Source organism: Narcine bancroftii, chromosome 1, assembly GCF_036971445.1.
Source record: "Narcine bancroftii isolate sNarBan1 chromosome 1, sNarBan1.hap1, whole genome shotgun sequence".
Lineage (NCBI taxonomy): Eukaryota > Metazoa > Chordata > Chondrichthyes > Torpediniformes > Narcinidae > Narcine > Narcine bancroftii.
In genome coordinates, this window is record NC_091469.1 from 260047812 (window position 1) to 260072921 (window position 25110).

Genomic DNA, 25110 nt, shown 5'->3' on the forward strand with positions numbered 1-25110 from the left:
GGGCACCCAAAGGTCCTTGGGTGCTGACAGTTTTCTAATCATTTTGTGGGTTTGGAACCAGTGAATGAGCAGAGTGACTGAGATGCCTTGTGCCCAGGTATGCCACAGGACCTGATAAGAGGCAGTGAGGCCATGGAGGTTACTGGGGCCCAGGAGATCCACAGACACGTGATGTCTCTGAACCAACTCCCTTTTCCTCTTCTTGTTTTGACACTGGACAAATTACAACTCTTTGTGTGGCTTTATAGGGCAAACCAAACCTTGTGTATTTTATATACAACTGGATCCTTGACTTCTTCTTAGGAAGACCACTGTCATTTCAAATCAGAAACAACGTCTCCTCCTCACTGACAATCAACACAAGTGCACCTCAAGGATACATGCTAAGCCCACTGCTCTACTCAATCTATGGTCAAGCCCAATTCAAGTACCATCTACAAATTTGCCGATGACACCATGGTCATCGACAGAATCACAGGCAGCAATGAGGAAGCGTACAGGATTGAGATAAATCAGCTGGTTGAGTGGTGTCATAACAACAACCTTGCCATCAACGTTAGCAAAATCAAGGAACTGATTGTGGTCTTCAGGTGGGGGAAATCAGGAGAACATGAACCAGCCCTCATCAAGGGGTCAACAGTAGAAAGGGCTAATTTAAATTCTCTGAAGATCAATCCTAGGGCCTCCATAGCGATAAAATCATGAACGAGGCTCACCAGTGGGTATAGTTCATGAGGAGTTTGAAGAGCTTTTATATGTCATCAAAGACTCTTCCAAATTTCTGGAGGTATACACTGTGGGGAGCATTCTGACTGGTTGCATTACTGTCTGGTATGGAGGAGCCAATGCACAGGACAGCAAAAGACTACAGAGAGTTGTGAACTCAGCCAGTGCCATCGTGGGCAACAGTCTTTACTCAATTGAGGTCACCTACAAGAGGCGGTATCTCAAGAAAGCAGCCTCTATCCTCAAGGACCCTCACCACCCAGGCCAAGCCCTCTTCACACTCCTACCACCAGGAAGGAGGTACAGGAATTTGAAGACAAACACCCAATGGTGCCAAAACAGCTTCTTCGCTTCTGCCATCAGACTTCTGAATGGAGGATGAATCGCAGAACATTGCCTCACTTTCTCATTCTTTTGCATTAACTTAATTATTTTTCTAAATACAATTTGTAGCAATATTTGAATCTGCAATACTACCACAAAGCAACAAATTTTGTGACATGTTCATGACAATAAATTCTGATGTCAGTAAGTGGAAGCTTAATTTCACTGTGACATTAAGGCATAATTTGAGCATTTACAATAATAATGCAAGGGCTGTGATTTCATTGATTTGATCTTCAGATATATTGCCTGACATGCTGAGTATTTTCCCCACTTTTATTCTTGATTCAACATTAATAGCAGCGAGCATAATTCCAGTAGGAAGTATTCAGCATTGTGCTGAAGTAGCACTGAGGGCAAGAGATCTTATTCAGATTTACTACTGGCACATTCAAAGGCAGTGATACTGTGTGTTGGATTCCCCAAATGGTATGATTTGGAAAATACTCTTGACTCTTTACTTAGGCTTGCTAGAGAAATTTGGTATTGGAAGTCAAACATGGTCAAGGACTAAAGGTTTTCCTGACTAAAGGTTAATTGAGAATTGGTCTCAATCCCCCTTTGATAGGCAGCACTGGAGTACTTACAATTATATTGGGAATTCATGCCCCCTACCAGAAATGTGACCATGGAATTAGAGCTGATATCTCTTCAGCAGTTAGGAAGTCCTGCACCATCAGAGGTGACCAATTTGGATGAGATATTGAACCATCTGCCTTGTCAGCTGGCTGTAAAAGATCCTGCAAACTGATGGAAAGAAAGCCAACAGAAGCACTCTTGGTTGTGTGTTCAGTAAATTAATATCTATTAAGGGTACTGCAGTAGACTTGATAGGAATGGCTGATTTTGGAACTGTCAACTTTGATATTTGCTTTCAGAGACTATATGCAAAGATGATATTGGTACGTGGGGAGTCTTGTTTCAAAACTCAGTTTCACTGAAACAAACAGAAACAGACTACATTATGAATATGCTCTGTTTAGTGCATACAGCTAAAATAAAAAAAGTTTCTGCACTGATCTTTATGTTTTTATAGTTTTGTTGCCGAAGAAAGTACAAATGCACTCGTTCACGTGTGACCATACAAAGCTGTGTGTTCCCTTCTACATGTGCGATGTCAAATTGAAATACTGTAGTCACTATCAATTAGATAATTTATCTGAGAGATAACAAGGTGGAACTGTTAAGTTTTCTGCCTACATATGCCCAACAGATATTTTAACAGATGGTTTTGCTTGAATTTCCACTCAGTTTCTGATGTTCAGCAATCTGATTTCACCCGTCGCTTACAGATTTGTAAATGGCATGGACTGTAAATCTCTTGAGCACAGATACCCCGATTAGTATCTCTTCTTGTCCCATCCCCCACCTGTCTGGACTCTAATAGCAGCTGGAGCCTGCTGCAAGTTCAAAACCAATTGCACTGCTTCAGGAGAGAACCTGCAAGTGCTCGTTTTAACCAGTCTTAACATGAATTGCATGTGGCATCGACCATCTGGTTTCCCAAAAAAGATTCGGCAGAGACTGCCAGTGTTTTACAGTTAGGCTCCGCCTGCTTCCGTGACTAAATGCAATCACACGAAAATGAATAATGTAGGAACGAATCACTGCAGGTTACTTGTATTTCCAAGTAAAATAAATGGAAGCTGTCAACAAGGGCAGAAGTCATTCCTAAAGGCTTGCCATGCTGCAGATAGTTTGCAAAGAGTCCAAGAATAAGCTGTGTTCTAATGAAGGTAATGGTATATATAATCTGCAGGGAAGACAGATCTTCTTGTAAATAGCTGTGCAGATTCCATATAGAGAAAATATTATAATTTAGATAGCAGTTACAAAATTTATACTGACTTAATATCCTTAATGTAGGAATATGTTTTTTTTTCTTCTTCTTTGGCTTGGCTTCGCGGACGAAGATTTATGGAGGGGTATGTCCACGTCTGCCGCAGGCTCGTTGGTGACTGACAAGTCCAATGCGGGACAGGAAGGCACGGTTGCTGTGGTTGCAAGGGAAAATTGGTTGGTTGGGGTTGGGTGTTGGGTTTTTCCTCCTTTGTCTTTTGTCAGAGAGGTGGGCTCTGCGGTCTTCTTCAAAGGAGGTTGCTGCCCGCCGAACTGTGAGGCGGCAAGATGCACGGTTGGAGGCAAGATCAGCCCACTGGCGGTGGTCAATGTGGCAGGCACCAAGAGATTTCTTTAAGCAGTCCTTGTACCTCTTCTTTGGTGCACCTCTGTTTCGGTGGCCAGTGGAGAGCTCGCCATATAACACGATCTTGGGAAGGCGATGGTCCTCCATTCTGGAGACGTGACCCACCCAGTGCAGTTGGGTCTTCAGTAGCGTGGATTCAATGCTTGCGGACTCTGCCGGCTCGAGTACTTTGATGTTGGTGATGAAGTCATTCCAATGAATGTTGAGGATGGAGCGGAGACAGCGTTGATGGAAGCGTTCTAGGAGCCGTAGGTGATGCCAGTAGAGGACCCATGATTCAGAGCCGTACAGGAGCGTGGGTATGACAACAGCTCTGTACACACTGATCTCTGTGTGTTTCTTCAGGTGGTTGTTTTTCCAGTCTCTTTTGTGTAGTCTTCCAAAGGCGCTATTTGCCTTGGCGAGTCTGTTGTCTATCTCTTTGTTGATCCTTGCATCAGATGAAATGGTGCAGCCGAGGTAGGTAAACTGGTTGACCGTTTTGCATTCTGTGTGCCCGATGGAGATGTGGGGGGGGGGGGGCTGGTAGTCATAGTGGGGAGCTGGCTGATGGAGGACCTCCGTTTTCTTCAGGCTGACTTCCAGGCCAAACATTTTTGCAGTTTTCACAAAACAGGACGTCATGCGCTGGAGAGCTGGCTCTGAATGGGCAACTAAAGCGGCATCATCTGCAAAGAGTAGTTCACAGACAAGTTGCTCTTGTGTCTTGGTGTGAGCTTGCAGGCCCCTCGGACTGAAGAGACTGCCATCCGTGCGGTACCGGATGTAAACAGCGTCTTCATTGTTGAGGTCTTTCATGGCTTGTTTCGGCATCAGGCTGAAGAAGATAGTAAAGAGGGTTGGTGCGAGGACGCAGCCTTGCTTCACGCCGTTGTCAACGGAGAAGGGTTCGGAGAGCTCATTGCTGTCTCTGACCCGACCTTGTTGGTTTTCGTGCAGTTTACTTTGGGGGGGCATCCGAGGCACTCTAGGATTTGCCAAAGCCTTTCTCTGCTCGAAGGCTTTGGCAAGGTCAACAAAGGTGATGTGGAGTCCTTTGTTTTGTTCTCTGCACTTTTCTTGGAGCTGCCTGAGGGCAAAGACCATGTCAGTAGTTCCTCTGTTTGCGCGCGAAAGCCGCACTGTGATTCTGGGAGGACATTCTCGGCGACACTAGATATTAGTCCATTAAGGAGAATATGTATAGAACTTCAAAAGCTCCTCTGCCAAAATATGTGACCATGTTCCAATCTGTGTAATTATGTACAAAACTTTACTGCCGATTTCAATCCTAAATAAAACACTTGAATCCAGGAAGTTAACAAAACCCCAGTATCTGTTACTGTGGTGCAACCTGCTCGGGCAGTTCCTAGAATGCAGCATCCTCAGCAAATCTGATTATGTGTGTGGCCTCTAATGGAGAGTGGTCTCTAAAGAAAGTCCCCTGACTCTCCTGAATCTGGCCACAAGCTCCAGGGTTGGTCAACGATAGCTGGAGGAGCCTTCAGGGAATGTGACAGGAACAGCAAGTGAAAATGATGGAGAAAAATGGATGCAAGTAAACATTTCAGAAAGAATAAAAACGACTGGCTTCTAAAAAGGTTACATAGTAGGAGGTAGACATTCAGGCCCAAATCAGACGAGGATGCGTTCAACTTTATTTCCACCGATTTTTGTTTAAAAGGAGACCTTGACCTTTTTAACTGATTTGCCCCTTCACATATTCTAGCGTACAGAACCCAGTGATCTGTTCAGCAGGATGTTTGACGTCACTCGAACTTGGGGTCAATGAACAGAGGTCGAGGATACTAACTGATTTTCCCTCAACTAACATTAGCCTGCTATTAGGACATATTGCATTTAAACAGCATCCTTCACACCCAGCACACTACAAAGGATTTTACATCCAATGAACTAATTGTTTCAAAAGTATGGTCACTCATGTAGAGAAAGCAACAGTTGATTGTGTTCAAGATCAACAAATGAAAAACCAAACAAAAAAAAGACCCAGAAATTCAAAATAAAGGCAGAAACTGCTGAACATACTCAACATCTCAGGTATCATCCACGGAGCTAACGTTTCAGTCTGGTGACCTTGCAACGGAATTGTGGTGATACACCACTGGCCTGCTGCAGGGGGCGACCTGTGTACCTGCAGGGAGAGCACTGGAGAACAAGACCACACCTGGCCGGCGACCAATTTTCCACCGGGATACAAGCCACATCTGGCCCCTCGAGGTCAGTCACACGGTGCTAGCACAGCTAACTGCAGCAGGGACTTGAAGTGGAATAAAGCCTGTTGATCAGTCTTTAAGTCTTGTGTCGACTTTCTGTACGACAGCGCACCACAAGAATGGACAAAGATTCTTTCAACGGATGTTGCCTGACCAATAATTATTACCATTACTTTCAGTATTAGCCATTTTCACTTAAGTTTTAAAACTTTATTTTAATTCATGCATTTAATTCTTTATTTAAGATGTTGGCTATGGACTAAGTACTGACCAAAGCACTGGTCAAAAATATTGCAGTGGTAAGTTTGTTTTACAAGCCCATCTGATGTAATATTTCATCCAAGGTGCAAAGCAGCACACCATCAGTTCTGCACTGGCTTTACTGGAGGGGGACTCAAGTCTACAGCTTTCTGATTTGGGGCAAGAGAACAACTATACCCCGATTTTAGCACTTAATTCACAAAAGAATAATGGTCGGGTATTGCCCAAAGCTAACAACATTTTCCTCTACTGAAATCGACAGAACTTAAATTTGGAGGCAAAGCACAAACCAGCTGTTATCTATGCTTTCAGAGTAAGTGAATGACAGATGATTTACTACATCTCATTATGTAAGACAATCACCTGAAGAAACACACAAAGATCAGCGTGTACAGAGCCGTTGCCATACCCACACTCCTGTTCGGTTCCGAATCATGGGTCCTCTACCGGCATCACCTACAGCTCCTAGAACGCTTCCATCAGCGCTGTATCCGCTCCATCCTCAACATTCATTGGAGTGACTTCATCACCAACATCGAAGTACTCGAGCTGGCAGTGTCCGCAAGCATCAAATCCACACTGTTGAAGACCCAACTGCGCTGCGTGGGTCACATCTCCAGAATGGAGGACCATCGCCTTCCCAAGATCGTGTTATATGGCGAGCTCTCCACTGGCCACCGAGACAGAGGTGCTCCAAAAAAGAGGTACAAGGACTGCTTAAAGAAATCTCTTGGTGTCTGCCACATTGACCACCGCCAGTGGGCTGATCTCGCCTCCAACCGTGCATCTTGCCGCCTCACAGCTCGGCGGGCAGCAACCTCCTTTGAAGAAGACCGCAGAGCCCACCTCACTGACAAAAGACAAAGGAGGAAAAACCCAACACCCAACCCCAACCAACCAATTTTCCCTTGCAACCGCTGCAACCGTGCCTGCCTGTCCCTCATCGGACTTGTCAGTCACCAACGAGCCTGCAGCAGACGTGGACATGCCTCTCCATAAATCTTCGTCCACAAAGCCAAGCCAAAGAAAGATGTAAGATCAGTATTTTTTTGTGGATTAATTTGCAGATCTATTTTGAGTCTGACTTTCTTTCATACAATTTAATGGGATGTCTTGTAAGCCTTAAGCAAGAGAAGCTTTTTGGTGATGTTGCTTGAATCCCAATGTATGTTTTCCAGCATTTACCCTGCAAAAGCTCATTCGCTGGTTCACTGATGGCAAACTTGCATAGATGGGAGGTAGAGGGAATGATTGTAAGGTTAAACTGGTTTTGCGCAGCAGATAGTTGAGAGCAAATCATTTGGAAAATAATTTAGTCACTCATTTGGAAAAGAATTTAGTCACATTGTAAAGCCAGCTGTCATTTTACTGATGCCACTCTTATGCAATCACTCGTCCAATTTCACCACCCCCACAATATCCACCCCTCTCTCCCACAATAAGGACAGAATAACTAATTACCAGCTCATCAATGCCATCCATACCTTAGCAGGACAGGAATAAAAGTTGCTCAAACAGAAGATCTTGAAGAAGTGAGAAAATTATTATTAATTAATTTCAGATCGAATACACCTTACATTTATAGCAATGAACGGGGGAGCCATGTCAGCTCTATGCACAGTTTTATACCTTACACAAGTTTCATTTCACAATTGATTCCCTATTAAATTTCACTGTTTATCTATTAACCATATGTTATTTGTTGATAGTATTGCCGACTAATGACAATCGTTTAATGATTATGTAATATTATACGCACGGAAATCAATCTTTCAACGTTGCTGTTAAAAACAGAGCAGGCGACGCGACTCACCTATTCAGGAAGGAAACCGGCGGTAAACTGGCCAGATCCAGATGCAATATTGTTTTCAGGATTGGAACAAAGTACAGGAATCATCTGTCTTTTCTTGTGTTGAAGCCAATTAACAGAATTTTGCAGCAAATGTGTTCAGCTCTTCAATCTTACACTGCATAGAACTAATCACCCTTTTCCATTCCCTGTCTGCATCATGTCAAGAAAACATTGGAGGGGCAATTAGCTGAGAGAATTCACAAGGGGAAAACTTTCAACCTAAATAGATGTATTTTATGACATGGGCTCTTATCGCAAAAAATTCAAAATACATCATGTATCATTTAATTAAACAAAGTAAGCGAGATGTTATGAAGATTTACCAACATAATTTGTCCAGTGTTGTACACCTACTCCATCCCCAGTTTAACCCTATAATAATCTACACAGTGAAAACCTCTACTCCTCTTGATAGTAAGCTATACAGTTTTTTTATTGAAAGGATCCAAAAACTATTCATTAAATAGGCCAGGGAATATGTTAGCTTCTTTGTCCATTCACATTAAGTAACTTTCTTTTACTTAATACTTTTTTTGTTTTTCATTTTGAATATTCACTCCATCTTGTTGTTTCCTTCTTTCAAAGAAAATGATCTTTCTTAATCAACTGCACAATTTCAAAGACTTCATATCAACACTTTTCCTTTCTCAGTTTGATGAAGGAATGTATCCTCTTCACCTTTACTCTGTTCAGAGATATTAAACGCAGGGGTGCAGTGCTAATTATTTAGGTGCCAGAGCTCACCAAAAACTGGAGTGGTCCCCAGAGGTGCCGGAGCAGTGCCCCGGTGAGTTCTGGCAGCACTTCACCCCTGACTAAAAGGGTTCATAATCCAAAAAGTGGAACAAGAAAGCAATTGGATTTCTGATGGTTACTAGATAACCCTTTATCACAAGGATAATGTCATGCTGAATTTCAAGAATTCAGTCACAATATCAGTTGTCGGTAGAATCACAAATGTCAATGAGAAAGTGTATAGGAGGAGGATAGATCAGTTCTTTGAGTGATGTCCCATCAACAACCTTGTGCTGAACATTAGCAAAACCAAGGAGATGATTGTGGACCTCATCGAGGGCTCAATAGTGGAGAGGTCAAGAACTTCATATTCCTGGGTGTCAACATCTCCAAGGATCTGTCCTGGAGATGCAATCACAAAGAAGGCTCGCCAGCAGCTATACTTTGTGAGGTGTTTGAGGAGATTCAGTATGTCATTGAAGACTCACGAAAACGTCTACAGGTGTACCTTGGCGAGCATTCTGGCTGGTTGCATCTTCTGCTATGGAGGCGCCAAATCTCACAACAAGAAAAAACTCCAGTAGGTTGTTAACTCAGCCTACAACATCACAGGCACCAGACTTCACTCCATCATGGACATGTATATGAGGCAAGTGTCTTATAAAAGCAGCCTCTATCCTCAAAGACTCCCACCACTCAGGCTACGCTCTCTTCACTCTGCTACCATCATGGAAAAGATACAGGATCCCAAAGACAGGCACTCAGCAGCTTCTTCCCCGCTGCCATCAGATTCCTGAACGATTATTGAACCAAAGACACTGCCTTTCTTTTCATCCACTATTATTTTTTTTATGTATTAGAATTGTACGTTGTTTCATAATATGAATGTTTGCACTACAACGCTGCCCCAAAACACTAAATTTCGTGACTTGTTCATGACAGTAAATTTTGATTCACTATGTTCTACTTCATTCCTAATATGATGTTGTGGTTACTGGCCATTGGAAATACTTTTGGACAAAAAATAAATAAATAGAATCCTAGCGGTGAGAATATTCACCAAGGCAGGGAAGTGCAGGGCGAATGCCTGCTGAACAATATCAGACAATCAGGTTTGTGGCACTTCAGATCACCTGGGTGTTTTGTATATTGTGCCGATACAGGCCATCTTCTTATATATACACCTCTCAAATATGGTCACATGGCAAGAAATAACAGAAACTCAAAATGACATTTATCATCTCTTAAGATTGAAGACAATTTAACGGAGGTCCAATAGATCAACTTTGGAAAATGTTACTCTTGTGTTAGAAACCAAAACATGAATAAATATGAAGGAAGTGCATACGCTTCTTTAGCTCTTTATCAGATCTCTTATGATATTCCAAGGCAACTCAGTGGCAAGTCTCTCTTGCTTTGTTGGGGAACGTGGAGGCCATTTTTGTTTTTGCACAGCAAGGTTCCACAAGCCGGACTGAAATGAATAGGTAATTAATCTGTTTTGCCATGCTGACAAAGGAGTGAAATCAAACTCTACCAAGGAGAAGTGCAAAAAATGGACAATGTAGAAAAAAGGGAAAGTAGATGTAAAGAGTGTGCGGAAGGAGGAAAAAAAAGTTGAAATAAATAAGCTTAAGGGTAAAGCGGCCAGGAACAAGAGCAGTACATTAAGAGGAAAATTAGTGTTAAAAACAAACATACAAGTGTGTCAGTTCCCTGGCTGTCAGAGGTCAAAGGTTGCAAATCAGCCTCGCTGCCTTGAATTTTAGTGCAGTCTTTTGGAAACACACTGTTCCCGTGCACACTCCCACTAATTCTATGTGGCATTTTGTACTGATCCAGCTATTAAAGAACTCGTCATGGGTGAATAGGATTGGGAAAAAATGGGGCCAGCTTACCAAGATTCAGCGACGGTACTGCTCCAGCATCACCTGCACCTATGCCCACACCACAACTCTCCCTCCAATCCAATTAATATTTGACAGTATTCCATACCCTGACTATATGAATTGCATCTGTAGCAGAGGGATGGGAGGAGGGGAAGAAAGAGCAAGGGGTCTCCTTTCACTACTCAACATTTGATGATCAGTGTCAAACGTAATAACTGATTCCTGCAATCACTTTTGAAAAGCAAGTGCAACTTGAAATAAGCCTCATGAAAGAGGGAAAGAAGAAGAAGATAGTTAGATTGAAGGGAGCAGACACATAAGGTATGTTTGTGAGAAGTGATTCATTCTTAAACAAAAAGAAGAGTAAAGGAATTTTTGAAAAAATATCTGAAATCAAAACAAAACTGCAGAAAATCTTCAGCTGGTCAGGCAGCAACTGTGGAAAGAGAAAGTATTCTTGTTTCAGGTGAAAAATATATGTTGAATTAAATCTCTAGAAGTCATGGCAAGGATGTAGCTATTTCAATGTCATTAATGGCAAGGAGTACTTCCAACAGTGCATCAGTTATAAGCCAGCAAGAAAAATGTTATGGGGCCCCTTAGATGGGTTAATAAAGGAGCCTGCTCTTTTTCTGAGATACTGTCATATTTGGATCGACCTGAGGTGGGTGGCCTGGGTTTAATGGGGTCTCAGTTGTGATTTTATCCAACAGATGCCATCTTCAGTAATGCTGTGTGCTGTTTCAATGAGGAAGTGATGGTCAAGTCCTTGGAAAAGGGCTGTGACCATTAGACTAGGGGGGGGGGAGGGCAAGTGAGCTACTATCTGTATTCTCATTGGAAGGCGGCACCTCAACAGCCTGCCAGAGATTATATTGTTGGACAGAAAGAGAACGAAAAACAAAGACTTCATTGTGAACTATAGGCTTCTTGCAGTGTGAGAGGTCAACAAGGTTGAAATAGTCAATAGTTGAGAGAGAGATACCACATGGAAATAGATCCTTCAGGACACTGAGTCCACACCAACTATCAAGCATTCATTTTTACATTAATCCTACCCATTTTATCCTCCCCATATTTCTACCAACTCACCCCTCCCACAACCACCCTCCCATTTTCTATAACTCACCTACACTGGGAGGTAATGCATGGAGGCTAAGTAACGTACCGACCTACATGCCTTTGGCATGTGAGAGGATACCAGAGCATCCAGAGGAAACCCACGTGGCCATAGAAAAAACATACAAACTCCACTGAGACAGCACCGATGTGGCAGTGTGTCTTTTTTCCCTAAAAGTAGAATTGAATGAACAATAAGAAAAATGCCCCCAGCATTTAATCAATTCTTAATAAAAGGAAAAAAAAAGCACTCATACAGAGCAATGCATAAAACCGGAAAAGATGAGCCAGGAGCCACTCAGCCCCTCAAACCATTCAGCCCCTTCAATATGTGGATTGATCCCAGGATTCATCCCGCTTTCTGGGACCATTCGTCATGGTTTTCAATTTGCCATTGTTACAAAATAAGCTACCTCATCTGTAAAAAGCTTTGGAGATGTAGTCTTTGTCAGCCACTGCAGATCGAGAGCTCCAGAGCTTAATCAACCTAGCAGGCAAAGGCTCAAAGCATGGTCAATGGTTTGACAGCCAGCCTAATCATTGCTCTAAGTCCATAGCTCCCTGAAAGTAGTAACATAAGTGGATAGAGTGGTAAGAAACTGGTCAGGGCAGTAAATATAAACTGGGAAGTCCCACTGCAGCTGAACACAACTGGCAAGGATGAGTTGGAACATATTTCCATGCTGAATATGACTCTAAGATTGATTTTTTAAATGCATTTATTGTCATACACATCAATGTGCATATGCATTGAAACTCTTACTTGTTGCAGTCCAACAGCTGCTTCTTGTAAGAAATATATTTGGAGTATTCTGTGGATTATCGTGTGAAGTTCTGATTACTAGACTCTAAGAAGGATGTTGAGGCTTTGGAGAGGTGCAGAAGAGATTCCCCAAATATTGTCTGGATCGAAATTTATGAGCTATAAGGAAAGGTGGGACCTTTTTCTCTGGAGCATCCGAGGCCAAGGAGTGATCTTATTGAAGTATGTAAAATGAAATGCATCAATAGGGTAGTCAAAGTATCTTTGCCAGATTGGAAATGCCAAATACCAAAGGGCACGGGTTTGAGTTGAGAGGGAGAAGTTGAAAGGAGGATTGTGAGGCAAGTTTTTTTTTTACAGAGAAAATGGAAGGTGGAATACACCACTCGAGGAGGTAGTGTAAGCAGATTATGATAGCAAACTTGAAAGGGAATCTTGACAGAGACCTTGCAGTTCAGGGATTGGGGTTGGGAGTGGGGATATGGACCATGCACAGGTAGATGGGATTCGTTAGATCAAGTTCAAGGAGCCTTCATTTGTTGCTTTAAAACCATAGCCACAGTAAAAGAAAACAAGACTATGTGCTCTGAGACCGAGATGTTGCATAAAGAACATAAGGGTCTACAACAGAGCAAGGTACAAGAGCACAATATCGAAGAGATTTGCATTATGGTCAGCCTCCACATGGTGGGTCAAGGGACCTGATCTTGTACTGCTCTTGCTGCGTTGTCCAAAGACTGCAGCCCATTCAAGTACAGAAGGTTTCCTTGGTGTGGTGATAACTAGTTAATTATACCGGCACCACCTACGGCTCCTAGAACGCTTCCACCAGCGTTGTCTCCGCTCCATCCTCAACATCCATTGGAGCGCTCACACCCCTAACGTCGAGGTACTCGAGATGGCAGAGGTCGACAGCATCGAGTCCACGCTGCTGAAGATCCAGCTGCGCTGGATGGGTCACGTCTCCAGAATGGAGGACCATCGCCTTCCCAAGATCGTATTATATGGCGAGCTCTCCACTGGCCACCGTGACAGAGGTGCACCAAAGAAAAGGTACAAGGACTGCCTAAAGAAATCTCTTGGTGCCTGCCACATTGACCACCGCCAGTGGGCTGATTTCGCCTCAAACCGTGCATCTTGGCGCCTCACAGTTTGGCGGGCAGCAGCCTCCTTTGAAGAAGACCGCAGAGCCCACCTCACTGACAAAAGGCAAAGGAGGAAAAACCCAACACCCAACCCCAACCAACCAATTTTCCCTTGCAACCGCTGCAATCGTGTCTGCCTGTCCCGCATCGGACTGGTCAGCCACAAACGAGCCTGCAGCTGACGTGGACTTTTTACCCCCTCCATAAATCTTCGTCCGCGAAGCCAAGCCAAAGAAGAAGAAGAAATACTGGTTGAGAGATAAATACTATCCAAAGCAAAGTAACACCGCTCCTTTCAAAGTTACTGTTATGCGATTGCAAAGGACCAATTTATTTTTTAAAAATTACAGTATGTCAGTTAAAAAATATAAATTGATGCCACAATGCATCATGGGTTTGGAGCTGGTAATGTGCAGCACAGTCGTATCCAGAAGCAGGGAGGAGCAGGTGCCAAATGAAAATACACCAAAAATTGCACTTGAAGCCGGTATTGGTTTGGGACACTGAAACCCAGAACTATTGTTAATTTGCGACTCTACTCTTTCCCACCCCCAGACCTTGTTTTATTTCCAAGCAGAGGTCTTTAAACAGCCACACCTTGGGACCTGAGACATCGCGTAAATCAGCGGAGTTGGAATTAGGGAATGATTATACTTAAGGGAACGAGGAGTGTTGGGGGGAGGGTGGGGGGTGGGGGGGGGTGGGGAGGAAGGAATATATATATATATATATATATATATATATATTTGGGCTGCAGCTGTCCAGATTTCAGATCAGGAACAGATTCCTTTAGTTGCTCCAGTTTTCTGCTCTTGCCCGGTGCTCGCTTGAGTTTAATTCCTGGCAGCCTCTGGAAATGTTGATGAAACTTGAAGCTATTCAGTCCCTGGCCTGGCTCCAGGTTTTAAACAAAAACAAAATATTTGAGAAGCAGTCACAGAACACGCAGCTATGCAGGACACGGGATATGAGTCTCTCCCGCTCTGCTGCATGGGTTTTTACACTTGTTGGCTACATGAAGGAACACTGGATGTGACCGACGAAAAATTGGCAGGAGAGATAGCATTTAACAATGGTGGGGGGGGGGGGGAGAAGGAGTGTGGAAGACCTAAATACTTATTCCTGAAGTATTTTGCAAATTTGGTGTGTGTTTTCATTGGAGAAACAACATGGACAGAAAAAAGAGAATGTGAGACAAACATAACAAATGATGGGCTCACAGAGAGAGGGGGGGAGGGGAGAGGAGAGTGGGAGGTGTCGAGGAGCAATGGAAGGAGTCTCGGCCAGCAACGAACTGAAATCAGGAGCAGGGGCAAGGCAGGTTAATTCAATCAAGTCCGATGGACTTTACCACAGTTCTCCTTTGCCAAATGAACTGCTTGGCTGCTCCGAAGGGTTGGAATAGAAATATTACACCATTCTGCACTATTGAATGCACACAGGCTTGGCAGAGCCAGTGCCAGCCACAGCAAACATTCCCCACTAAGCAGTGAGATTCAGTAGGTTTTGAGTAGTGTGATGATGCACTATCCTCTCGCAACTCCCCAGGTGCATGCGAGAAGAGTGGATACCACAGCACTCTGCTGTCGAGTCCCTTGCAGCAGGTTCTGAATAAATTGACTGGCACTTTGTGGCCTCACCTACTTCAAACACGAACTTCAGTGCTTTGCACCACAACTTTCATCCTGACCCTCGATGATCCAATAACATATCAGACATATCCCATAAAACTGAGCAAAATAATTTCTCACCTTATCCTTTTCCAATTAACACTTTTTTCCTGTTGATCTGGACTCCTCCAAATTTTCCAGCTTTCTCTCCCCCACTATTCGATTTAAATGCCTGCCTGCTCTTTGCTTCTACAGTAAAACCTCTGTCATCCAGAATTCAACAACCAGCAAAAAAATTGCAGATAATAAATAGTTAAGAAAAATAAGGAAGCGTAAAATTAGCACACCTCGCCATTATTTCACCAGGTAATCTCAAGCAACTGGAAAATTAATCTATCCAGCATCTACCTATCCCCATTGGTGCAAGATACCAGGGGTTTTTCTATACCTTGAAGAAGGGCTCGGGCCCGAAACATCTTTACCTCCTATGGATGCTGCAACACCAGCTGAGTTCCAAAAGCATTTCTGTGTGTTATTACCTTGATTTAGGGAAGGAGAGGCCAGCTGCCTTTGGTAAAGCAGCCATTTCTATGTGTAAAAGCTGGAGAGAGAAAATCCCTTTCGAATGTACAAATTATTTTGGATAATCTCGGAGAGTTTTTCATCTTTAACGTGGATGCCCGAGAAACTCTTGCCTCATGAGGACTGGCAGTTGTGACCAGGCATTTGTCATCCAACCACTGCTATGACATCACCATTGTCTCCCACTCATAACAGGAGTAGGTCACCAGTCTTGCCGAACCTATCCCACCATTCAATATCTGCCCCAGACCACAATTTATTTTCTCTGCCTATTCCCTGGAGTCCTAAATTCCCTGGCATATCTACCTCATCATTAAATACTGCTGGTGATTTAACCTCATCCTTCTGAAGTAGATTCAGCTCCCTCTGCGAAATGTATGCAAAAATATAATCTATCTTGCTCCCTTTCTCTCTCTTATATCTATGACTGGGCATAAGAGAGAGATCACATTGGCATCTAGAGTAATTATGGCAATTGTGCCCATAAGTCTGTGCCCTGAGATGAAAATTTTAAAAATTTTGCATTTTTTTTCTCCCTTTCCCAGACTGAATCCGATAGACATTATTTTACCCACAGGGATATGTTCTTAAAATGATTTTTAGACATTATGAATAATTTTTATCAAGTTAGAAGCAAGAATATGAAATTTTAAATAAAAAAGTGAAAAGTGGAGATGTCCAACAGGTTTTATAATGCGTGTGATGAGAAAGAGAAGGTTAACATTTCAGGTAAGTGGTTCTGACTTAAAATGGTTGGCATTTGCCCCATCTTCTTTGGGTTTGTCTTGAGTATTTATCCTTGGCTTCCTGTTTTTGTTTCATTCATTTTCCAGAATCGAGATGTCACTCACTGGGAGTATGCATTGTCTGTGCAAGTGAGGGCCATTTCAGAGATTGATATCTCTGGAGTCACCGGTCAGTATGGCAAATTTCCTCCCCTGTTTGGATGAACCAACTAGGTTGTTGGAATTGCAGAATATTAACCAAATTTGTATTGCTGCCATGATACCTAGAAACATAGAAGATCGGAGCAGGAGTAGGTCATTCGACCCTTCAAGCCTGCTCCTCCATTCAACAAGATCATGGCTGATCTTAAAGTTCAGTACCCCGTCCCTGCCTTCTCTCCGTAACCTTTAATACCCTTATACCGAAGAAATTTATCTAATTCCCTCTTAAATATATTTAATGAACCTGCCTCTACTGCCCTCTGTGGCAATGAATTCCACAGATTCACCACCCTCTGGGTAAAGAAATTCCTCCTCATCTTGGTCCTAAATGGTTTGCCTATTATCCTCAAACCATGGCCCCGGGTTCTGGATTTTCCCATCCTTGGAAACATCCCATCTGCATCCATTCTGTCCAGTCCTGCCAGAATTTTATATGTCTCAATGAGATCCCCTCTCAATCTTCTAAACTCCAGCGAGTACAATCCCAATTTGCGCAATCTTTCCTCAAAAGTCATTCCTGCCATTCCAGGTATCAGTCTGGTGAATCGCCTCTGCACTCCCTCCATTGCAAGAACATCCTTCCTTAGATAAGGTGACTAAAACTGCACACAATACTCCAGGTGGGGTCTCACCAAGGCCCTGTAAAGCTGCAGCAAGGTATCCTTGTTCCTATACTCAAACCCACTTGATATGAAGGCCAACATACCATTTGTCCTTTTAACCGCCTGCTGTACCTGCATGCTCGCCTTCAGAGACTGGTGTACAAGTACCCCTAGGTCTCTCTGCACTTAATCTTGATGAGATTTGAATTCATGTCTCTGGGCCATGAAGAAGTTAACTTCTGTGCCATTGCCACACTCCAGCCTGATTCACCATTGTTGATTTATCATTGGAACTACATTTCAGTTCCATCACTGGTAAAGTTGTGGTAGAGCTGCTGCCAGACAATGCTCAGCCTATTTCACCAACAAAGGATCAACTGACCATTTTCGACCACTCACTTTCACAACAGAAGGTTGTGGATTCAAGCTCAGGAACTCAGCATCACTAGTGGAAGTGCTACATTGTCAGAGGCTGTAATGTTAAAGCTCTTAAGCCGCTTTCAGGTGCAATCACTCCGAGAATGTGCCTGCAGAAGCGGCTGTGGGTGTGTTCGAATCGACGTTCAGGTGGCAGCTGAAGGAGCTGTTCTGGCACCTGAAAGGTCCGGCTGCAGGAGAGGCGCCTCGGAGCAAATGCCGGCTCCTGTCGACTGTGGCTGTAGTCCCGCCCGCTATCAAGGCGTCATTTTCAGCGTGCCGAGGCTGAAGTAGAAAGGAACATAGGATCATGGTGGGCCCAGAGCAGAGAAGAGGAATGCCTCTAACGTACCGAAAAATATGACTGTACCTGTAATACCGAGCCTGCACACTCTCAAGATTTTCAAAAATTGCGCCAAAGCGTCGAAGGCTGACGATGTCAGTGTGACATCGTCAGCCTGCTCCTGAGCAGCCGCTGCTGCTTTCAGGTGCCTCGGGGGACTGCTCCGAAGTGGAGAATATACCTCCCCGAGGAGGGTTGGGTAAGGACTCCTCGGGGCTGGGTTTTCCACTCTCAGGTGGCCTCCTGACAGCCACATTCGGGCAGAATAGGCGGCTTTGCATCGGGGTATTCTGGCCACCTGAAAGCGGCTTTAGATGGGTGCAAAACTGACACAGCATTATCTGACAAAGAGTGGGGGAAGTTCTACTGGCAAATGCTTGTTCCTGAAACACCACCTTCCTGTGTGTAAATTAACTGCACAGTAGGACAACCCGAGGCTATAAAAGCTATTATATGAAGCCTTGCCTCTCATTTTGTGCTCAAAAAACAAAAGGTGGGGATGTGCACACATCTGTACCTCCACATGGGCAGAGTTCTATTTTTTAATCATCCAAGACCAATGTGAATAGAGGTACTCTTTCAGGAACCATGATGTGCAGGTGGCGTTACTCCTTTGTACAGGTTGAATGGGTGGAACAATTGCATGTGAAACACTGTGTATTTGTAATGTTAAGAATGAGAATTGGTAAGGATTATGAGATCTTGGAAACCAGTTGAAGGAGTCGGAAATCTGCTGGTTTTGACTTGCTCTGAGAATCCATCTAATCAGAATAATATGGGTTTTTCAATGTATCCTTTTGGACTGGACCTTATGCTTCCAGTCCCGCCAGGATTACAGTCATATTTAAGACACTGTTAAGAGTTGGTGGAGTTCAGTTTTGGAGTGGGTGCAGGAAAATCTCCTTACTCCATCCTCAACATTCATTGGAGCGACTTCATCCCTAACATCGAAGTACTCGAGATGGCAGAAGCCGACAGCATCGAATCCACGCTGCTGAAGATCCAACTGCGCTGGGTAGGTCACGTCTCCAGAATGGAGGACCATCGCCTTCCCAAGATCGTGTTATATGGCGAGCTCTCCACTGGCCACCGTGACAGAGGTGCACCAAAGAAGAGGTACAAGGACTGCCTAAAGAAATCTCTTGGTGCCTGCCACGTTGACTACCGCCAGTGGGCTGATATCGCCTCAAACCGTGCACCTTGGCGCCTCACAGTTCGGCGGGCAGCAACCTCCTTTGAAGAAGACCGCAGAGCCCACCTCACTGACAAAAGACAAAGGAGGAAAAACCCAACACCCAACCCGAACCCACCAATTTTCCCCTGCAACCGCTGCAACCGTGTCTGCCTGTCCCGCATCAGACTTGTCAGCCACAAACGAGCCTGCAGCTGACGTGGACATTACCCCTCCATAAATCTTCGTCCGTGAAGCCAAGCCAAAGAAAAGAAAGATATGCTAGTCTTGATAAGAGTCACTGCTATCAATAGCATTAAACTCAGGCATGAAATGCCAAGGCTGCAGCTAATGCCAGCACTAGATCTGTGCAATGAAATGCCTCCACTAATGTTAATATCAGTCCGAGTATTAATCCCGTACAACGACAAGTGAAGACTAAAGATAACACTAGCCGTACGCCAGTAAAATGAAGCTCCCTGCCCAGAATCAGTCCCAACTAAATTACAACATAATGAATTGCCCTGTCTAGCGTCTGTGCCAGTCTTAAACCATGACAATGAAACGCCCTGTCTTGGACTGGTGTAATATAACTACTCTGACAGAATGAATTGGTCAGTTTACAAAATCCAGTGAAAGCACTGACGTGACAAAGCACTTGGGCCTGTAGTCATTGAGTGGATGTGTATACAACTGCGATGGATGCTCACAGCAGCTGCTTTTCTGCACTTGGACACATTTGTTTAAAATAACTACAAATTTGCATCACACTAGGCTGGGGGAGGGGAAGGGGGGAGAGAACTAACAGCTCAACATATTGTTCTAATCATTATTATTTGTAGCGCTTGTAAAATTCAGCCAATGAAGTTGCTCACACATTGATTTCATTAACATTATTAGTGTGCTGAAGTTGTCAAAAAAAATGGGGAGGTGGCACTGATGACTGACCGCAAAGTCTGTTCTGTGGAAATTTGGCTACTCAGTGCTCCTCTTTCTGGTACAAGCTGGCTTACTCAGCTCCCAATTTGGCAAGCAGGAGATCCTATAACTGTATAAGCCATCAAATTGGATAGAACATAAAAATGTACTGCACAGGACAAGCCCATAATATTGTGCCAATTTATATAAGCCTTATCTACATCAATCTAAGCCTTCCCTCCCTCACAGTACATTCATTTTAAATGTCCATTTTGGATCAGCCTCTACCACCACCCCCTGCAATTCATTCCAGACTTTATACAGAAACAGAAATCTCTAACTTTCCTCCACTCCTCTTTATCAGATGTCCTTTGTTGCAAATGCACAGAAGGGCTGGAGAATCTCAGCAGGTCACACAGCATCCACTGAAAGTTAAAGGCAGCCGACGTTTCAGGCCTGAGTCCTCTTATCAGGAGTTCTGAAAATCAGAGGTGGGGGAGGGGGTGGTGGGGGAAGAGGGATGACTTCTGGTTTTGGCCATGACTGCCCTAGGGAAAAAAAAGGTGCTGCCTGTCCACCCTATTTATGCCTCATAATCTTATACACATCTCATCCTTCGTCGCTCCTAAGAGAAAAGTCCAAGCTCTTTCAAATGATCCTCACAAGATAGATACTGTAATCCAGACAGCATCTGCAGAAATATCCTCTGCACCCTCTCTAAAGCTTCCACATCCTTCCTATAATGAAGCAACCAGACTGAACACAATAGTCCAAGTGTGGTCTAATCAGAGTTTGAAAGAGCTGCCACATTACCACATAGCTCGTGAACCCCATCACCCCACTGGTGAAGGCCGGCATACCTATATGTCTTCGTAACTCAGGTGGCAACTTGTACTTTCACCAGACATGCACCAGTTACGGACCAGAATAATATTTTTGGTGATATCTGCATTTTCTTTATTGCCACAGACCTTTGCTTATTATGCTCATAGATAGAACTTGTTCTTATCTGAATGAGTTTGGGAAGGAGAATGAATGTGTGTAACTACTCTGGATTAAAAGAATCTTCCCCTCTTCCACCATACAACACCCCATGCAATAATGTAATTATTAAAGGCATTAATCTTCACCTTCTGCATCATTCAAATGAACTCCTCAAGTTCACTACAGCTGTAGGCCGAGTATCAGATAACAACAAGCCGGAATACAGGAAGAAGATTGAAAGTCTAGTGACGCAGTGCCAAGATAACACCCTCTCTTGCAATGTCAGTAAGATGAAGGAGATAATCAGAGACTTCAGGAGAGTGGGTAGAAACCACACACACTCCTGACCACATTAATGGTGCAAAAGTAGAGAGAGTAAGCATCTCCAATGACCCGATCTGGCCCAAACACACTGACAGTTAAAAAAGAATATCAATACTTTTACTTTCTTAGAAGGCTAAGGAAATGCTGGATGCATCGGAGCATGGGACAGGAGCCGCTTTGCCCAACACTGGAAGAAACTGCAGAAGGTGGTGAATGTCATCAGAACATTCCTCCCTTTCTCCATGGATTCCATCAACATCTCCCACTACCTCGGAAAGGCAACCAACACACTTACGGATCCCTCACATCCCAGGCACACTCTTTACTCTCTCCTCCCATTGGGGAGAAGGTCGAAGAGTGGGAAATCTCACACCAACAGGCTCAAATGCAGTTTCTTCCCCGCTCCCACAACGGTGTTTCCATTCTGCTCTTGCTTTGTGCCAGCTGATCTTTTCCTTTGCAACTCTCACTCTCTAATTATTCTCCTGTCCAGCTGCTCTGCTCGGTAGTGTGAATGTTAGAGTTGGCTTGTTCGACTTGCAGTTCCAGGCATAAAGTGAGAAATAAACTTGATCTTGAACTCCTCTGCCCTCATTCCTACACCAGGCTATCATTTCTTTCTTTGAGTGCTGCTGTACCATGTGCAGTGACCCAATTTATTGAAAATTAAATAAAACTGCAGTTGCTGGAAATTAGAATTACAACCAGAGGCAGGATGGATATCATCTGTGGAATGAGAAACAGAATTAAGCTTTCAGGTTGAAAACACTTCGTCAGAACGACAAAAGATCATTTGAAGTTTCAGAGAGTACTGGTGCTGGGTCACAACTTAAACTGTTTTTTTTTCATCTTCAAGACTTTGCCCTTTCTTGTCTCCGTTAACTCCTTCAGCCTTGCATTTCTCCAACTTGTCTTCTTTCTTTCTTTCCCATTTCTGGTGAAGGTTCTTCCACCTGCAATACTGACACTGCTTCTCTTTCCACAAATGCTGCCTCACCTGCTGAGTGGTTCCAGTACTTTGTTTTTACTTTAGGTCCATTTTTGATGAAGCCTCCATTGGCAGCTCTGAGCACCTTGAGGCTTGGAGACATGACAATCATTCACAATTGCGAGATGCTTGAGTAAAAATGATTTTATAAGATTAGTATGCACCAGTTACTGCAGTGAAGTGTTGATTCTATTAAGTGTGTTTCATCCTGTTTAGTGTATTTCGACCTGTTCAGTGTATTCTTAGCCCTCTGCCCTTCTTACTTTACTCCTATGACTGTGTGGCTCGGTACAACAATAACACAATCTGCAAATTTGCCAACTATACCACAGTAGTGAGTTGTATAAAGAAAGGTGATGAGTCAGCTTACAGGAGGGAGACCGAAAACTTGGCTGAATGGTGCACCAACAACAGCCTTGCACTCAATGTCACCAAAACCAAGGAGCTGATTGTTGATTTCAGGAAGGGAAATATCAGAGGTATACAATCCAGGGCTCATCATGGGACAATATGTGCAGAGGATGAGCAAATTTCAGTTCTTTGGAGCCACCATCTCGGAGGTTCATTCTTGGACCCAATACACTAGTGGCATCTGGAAGAAAGCATGATAGCACCTCTACTTCCTCAGGAGTTTGTCGAGGCATGATATGACATCACAAACCTTGACAAATTCCTATAGGTGTGTGGTCGAAAGTGTGCTGATTGGCTGCATCACGGTCTTGTATGAGAACACCAATACCCTTGAGCGTAAAGCCCTACAGAACATAATAGGCTCAGCCCAGGACATCACAGGCAAATGCCTTCTCACTATCGAGAACATCTACAGGGAACGGTGCCATTGAAGAGCAGCAGCAATCATCAAGGATCAACACCACCCAGCACACACTCTGTTCTCGCACCACCAGGTTGAGGAACACCTGCTCCCCCTCCACCATCAGACTCTTCAACAACAAACTCAATCAGGGACTCATTTAATGACTTTTACTTGTGCACTCTATTGATTTTTTATTCTCTCTGTATTGCACAGTTTGTTTGCATTCATTATCTGTTTATGGTTTTTTATTTGTTTACATGTGTACCCTGTGTAGATTTTTTTGTACTGCCAACAAGTGGCAATTCTGCCACAGGAAAAAGGATCTCAGAGTTGTATGGAACGTCGTATGTACTCTGACAATAAATCTGAAATCTGTGGTTGTCTCACAGTATTTAGCATTAAATCAGTGTGCCACCTATTAGTATAAGGAAGACCATTTTCTGAAATCATATCATAGCACACTATAGCACAGAAAACAGGCTATTCAGCCCTTCTAGGCTGTGCTGGATTATTCTGCTAGACCCATTGACCTATACCCAGTCCATAACCCTCCAGACCTCTCCCATCCATCTATCCAATTTATTCTTATAATTTAAGAGCCTGCATTTACATCAGATAGCAACTCATTCCACACTCCCACCATTCTCTGAGTGAAGAAGTTCCCTCTAATGTTCCCCCTAAACCTTTCCCCTTTCACCCTAAAGCCATGTCCTCTTGAAGTTATTTCTCCTCATCTAAGTGGAAAGAGCCTACTCGCATTTACTCTGTCTTTACCTCTCATAATCTTGTAAACCTCTATCAAATTTCCCCTCAATCTTCTTTGCTCCAAGAAATAAAGTCCTAACCTGTTTAATCTTTCTCTGTAACTCAACTCCTGAAGACCCAGCAACATCCTAGTAAATCTTCTCTGAACTCTTTCCATCTTACTGATATGCTTCCTGTAGTTTGGCGACCAGAACAGCACACAATATTCCAAATGTGGCCTTACCAATGTCTTATACAACCTCACCATAACATTCCAACTCCTATACTCAATACTTTGATTTATGAAGGTTAAGATGCCAAAAGCTTTCTTTACAACCCTGTCTACTCTTGACACCACTTTCACGGAATTATTCATCTGTATTCCCAGATCCCTTTGTTCCTCCGCACTCCTCAGTGGCCTATCATTTACTGTGTATGTTCTACCTTGGTTTGTCCTTCCAAAATGCAACACTTGTCTGCATTAAATTCCATCTGCCATTTTCTGGCCCATTTTTCTAGTTGGTCCAGATGGTATAGTTGGTTCTAAACCATCTACAACAGCAATGCAAAAGTTCAATATCAGTGGTACTCCAGTTCTGCTTGATCAGATGCAGAGAGAATTTCTGGGCCTAATGCATAGCCCAAACATAAGGTCACATATCTTATCCAGCAATCATAGGATTACAAGTGACATTAGAGTTGGGAAGGAAAGCTCTTGCTCAATAATAGTGGCCACTCAGGGAAATATACTGGGCTTAGTGCCAAATGCTCCCTTCATGCACTTCCATGTCCAAATTGTCACCCGATACTACCTCAGGTTACACTGAAATCCATTGACCCTGGAGGGCAATCTGCATCTAAGCAAACTGAAGCCCAAGTAAAATCAGCCCACTCTGAAGAAGGGAGAGTGATGGTGGTGGGGGGGGGGGGGGGTGGGGGGGGGGGGTAAGAAAAAAAAATGTAGGGCCGCCTTTCGTGGTGTGCTCAAATTGTGCCGAGTCTCTTAGATCACGTATATTGCCAATTGCTCAATACAGCATGTGAAATAGGTGCTTTTGTTGGAAGATGAGCGAGCATTTTTACACATGTTTTTGTTTTAAGTGTTTTTCTTAAATTACTAGTTGAGTGATTAAATTGTGCTGGTGGACTGGGTCTAATGTGTTAACTGCACCAAGAGACCATTAAGCACAGATGTTACACTGCAACACGACCAATTAATTATTTAACAATGTAGTAGTTCATTGAAGAACTGCTCCAAAAAAATATTAACTCCTCTAGGTCTGGAAAGAACTGTGCAGTGATGTAATTTTAGAAAAATGGTCTAGTTCACAGAAATGGCTGCTCTTTACCACTGTCACTGATTTTAATACTAA

The 25110-nt window shown here is 43.5% G+C and overlaps 1 protein-coding gene across 5 annotated transcripts in view; it reads right to left on the reverse strand.

Moving 5' to 3' along the window:
- The window catches only part of LOC138742330 (potassium voltage-gated channel subfamily KQT member 1), an 844658-nt gene that overhangs the window by 220348 nt on the left and 599200 nt on the right, over positions 1-25110 (reverse strand). Inside the window, exon 1 of one of the 5 annotated variants that reach the window (XR_011344087.1) lies at positions 15443-15632. The exons of the other annotated variants lie outside the window; for them this stretch is intronic. The gene's annotated coding sequence lies outside the window, so the exon portion shown is untranslated. Of the gene's footprint in view, positions 1-15442; positions 15633-25110 lie in introns of those variants that run through there. 5 annotated transcript variants of the gene reach the window in all.